The sequence below is a fragment of the Egretta garzetta genome, unplaced genomic scaffold (genome assembly GCF_000687185.1).
Source record: "Egretta garzetta isolate BGI_Z169 unplaced genomic scaffold, ASM68718v1 scaffold641, whole genome shotgun sequence".
Lineage (NCBI taxonomy): Eukaryota > Metazoa > Chordata > Aves > Pelecaniformes > Ardeidae > Egretta > Egretta garzetta.
The window spans coordinates 1,033,445-1,037,285 of record NW_009258758.1 but is presented as its reverse complement, the minus strand read 5'-3'; positions in this window follow the sequence as shown (position 1 = coordinate 1,037,285).

Genomic DNA, 3,841 nt, shown 5'->3' with positions numbered 1-3,841 from the left:
ATTTATTCATATTACTACATGTTGCTTAGAAGACTGTGCCATTTGAGTACTGAATCATAGCATAAGCCGGTCATTTCTGAAGTCTGATTTTTTTTTTTTAAACACACTTTAAAAAATTATTTTCAAAATGCGTGTAAGTTCAAGCTGAACTATGACACTTTATAACTAGACTTTAAATGGCTGCAGGGCACAGTATTTTAAATTAAATCAATACTCAGGCAATGTTTTTTGTCAGTTTCAAAATCAAGAAAAAATAATCAGGAAGCCATCAATAAGTCACCTAGAAAAAAGACAAAAGTTTATTTTTAAGCCAATTGTAAATGAAGTGTATCTATTTCAGTTCACATCATTCAATTACCACTTGATTAAGAGACAATATATGTTGAAAGCTGAAAGACTAGAAATGCTTATTGTCCTCCCTCCTTCAGGCTTTAACCTCTGCACTGAAAAGGCAAGGAGACGAGAAAACAAGAAGATTAAATCATAGAATAGGACTCTGGAACAGTTTTGCCCACTACCATCGCCACCACACAAACAAAACCAGCCACTGTTTAAAGACTACTGCCAAACTCCAACTGGAAATGAACCCTTCCAAACATATCCACAGAACTAAATAGATAATTCCCTGATGGACTGTGCTCAGGGCAGAGACTGTTAGCCTTCCTCTCTTTCATTAGTCATTGACTCACAGGCCAGCACAGGCATCACTCCGTTTCCTTCAAGTGCTCTGCACAGCAGCTTTTCCTGTTCCGTAATCCCACATATCAGATTTGGAGAGTAGACGGTGCACTGCAATGGAAAAGCAAGTGCATTCTGCCAGGGAAGCAGGAAAAAGAGCTAAAGGCTTTCCCCTTGTGAAAGTTCCCATCACAGCTCAAAGCCACACAATACTATTTTAACCATTACATTTTTCACCATGAGCTAGTCTGGGTTTGCCAAACCAGGCTAACCATAATCCAAATGGGCTGAACCAACTGGAAAAATTTCTGCTGCACGTACAGTGAGTTGAAACAGAATGACAGATTCAGCTCCCTGGTAGGAACAGACAGATGCTACCCAAAGTCATAGGGCTAAAACAGTTGGATACAAATAGTAAGAAATGCTGCTGGAAGGGGTCAATAGATAACATAGTCAACAGATAACATTAGTCAACAGACACTTATCGCTGAATATCTTTAGAAACAGATTAGGTCAAGCCTCTCCACCTTCCAGTACCTCATCCTTACCATTGGAAAGGATGGTAAAAGAATCAAATTGCAAAGTAGCAAAGATGAGGTGTAAATTAACAAAGTGACATTCAGTGCTTTAGCAGGATCTAAGGTAACTTCATAACCAGGTTTTCCTGCCAGGCAGAAGTCACTCCGAATGAACTCAATTTTCTGTACCTCGCACATTTACTTTAAGCGCACTGAACCCTGAGGCACAAAAATGCACAGGACTTACTTTAAGTTGTTTTAAGATGCGCATTTTTCAGAAAGCTAACAACATACCTTCTTCCTGTGAGTTAACAGTATTAGCTCACCAGTAGGTATTTCTTCAACATCGTCCAGACATTATTGATCAAATACCTTTCAGATCTGGCATTTTCAGCTCAGCTATTATTCACATTTATGTAAAGCAAAACTGCAGTGCACAATTAATACTTGAGTGAAATGCCAACGATTTCCTGTTCTGTATCTTCTAGAGCTTAGGCATACCTCCTCCCCCATGGTCTACTTGATAGAAGACATGACACTTTCTAAACCTTTGCTTTGTTTAACCTTTCATTTTGCCAGTATCAAGTGCTTCAGGCTATCAGCACAACCCACACTGGCCATGATGACCTGATGATATGCCCCATACACATCGGGGCTTATCTGCATCTTTGGAATATTCCCTCTAGAGAGTCAAAAATCACTGTGTAAACTACGGTGCTAGTCTGTTCAACAAACAGTTTCATGGGACAGCCTATGAATTCTGCAAGAAATTGTCTAGATTCAATATAACTAGAAGAGCAACCAAAACCAAGTCAATAATTACTACCCTTTATTATTAATAACAATATTATTTAGACAAAAATAGCCATGTAATTAGAGAATAATATCCCACCAGATGGGTCAAAAATTTATGTTTGAAGAAAATTTTCTAGAGTGGAATTTCAGTTTTGGCCATGAAAAGAAACTCACTTCCTTCTCTATGGTCACCACAGGAAGAGGTGGCAAAAAACCCTCCCAACAAGCCAAACCAAACCCCTGCAACAAAACAAGATCAGAATATACCCCATAAGCCTCTCATTGGGATAAAAGCCAAACGGTAACTATTTCATGGCACTGCCTCATTTATCTTAACTGTGATACTAATTTTTGGTAACAGTTTAGATGTATGAAGAATAACTTTCCTTTCAGGAATTAATACACAGTTACTAAGACGTGGTTTCCACTAATGAAACGGAATCAACGTAATCTAATGTCATCATGTACTAGCAAAAGAAAAAAAGAAGCCAAACCAATGAAACTGCACCTCTTACTTCCTTCCTGAGGATTAATATTGACAATATAAGGTACCATACAGACCAACACTAAAAGCCAGCAGAAGTTATCTCCTTATCAGTTCTTTGCTTATAGACATCTCTTCGGAGTCCTTTGCAGAATGAAAGGAGTCACAGATTGCAGTATTTGATGAAAACCAAGACAGTACTTAATAGTTTTCTGGAGAACAGAGGGAACGTAGCATCTTACCAAATGGGTTTTTCATTCCAGACAAGTAAGAGTCTTCAAATCAACAACAACTTCCAAAGACTCTTGTTACAAAACTTCAGGAACGATGCAGTGCGATAGTGTATGCAGGGGAAAGACAATTGGTCTGGATCTCCCTCCCACTCCCATCCCATGAAAAGAGAGTTTGATACATAGATGTTAGTATGTACACACACAGAGAGATTTTGCTCTGGTATTTACAGAATTAGAATAGGTTATGTACACTGGAACACCAGGTGTACCTGCCTCCCAAAACTTGCAAAACTGTATTGGCAACAAAGTGTTGCACAAAAAAGCTTAGCTACATTTTTAGTAACTTTAGAGTGGGAATGAAGCGTGCATTTGGAAACATGATCAGAGAACAATAACATCAACAGCAGTTTGCCATCTCCAAACTCAGGGCCTCAAGAAAAAAAAAAATACGAGCAATAAATTCCTTGACTATTTTCTAACCAAAGAAGGCTAGGTAAAATAAAATAAATGAATAGATAAAACATAATTTTCTATTTTTATGATAACTGTCTGAGCTAAAGGTGGTGGCAGCCACAAGTTTTGAGCTCTGGATCAGAGCATGAGCTATTACTGGGGGGCTGGGTGCACTAGGGAGGAGAGAACAGAGTGCTATCCCCTTACGACCTTTTTATTCTTGGCTTGAGAAGTGATTTTCTTGGGTCACTAACTGTATTTAGCTAGCATCTTTGCCAGAACACAAACAGATCTTTACCACAAAGGCCCCAACACACGTTTGACGGGGTTTTGGGGTTTTTTTAATTGATATTAAGGATAAAATTAGCCTGGTTTTAATAGCAAAATCCAGCTTAAAAACAGAGGGTTTGCAAAGACAAACAAAACCAAACGTCCAGCAAAGCTTCAGCCGCTACAACGGTGACAAAACATGTCTGAGAGGCAGCAGCATTCACCACCACGGGAACTCGGGAGCACGCCGCTTGAAGGGCTGCCCGGGGTAAGTGCTTAGAGCAGCCAGGGCGGGAGGGGGAGCGGCGGGGACCACCTCAGCAAGAGAAACAAAGCGACTCCGAGCATGAGGCGCCGCGGAACCGGCGCTCAGGGCGCTGCACGAAGACAAGCCCAACTTTTGCCTGGGG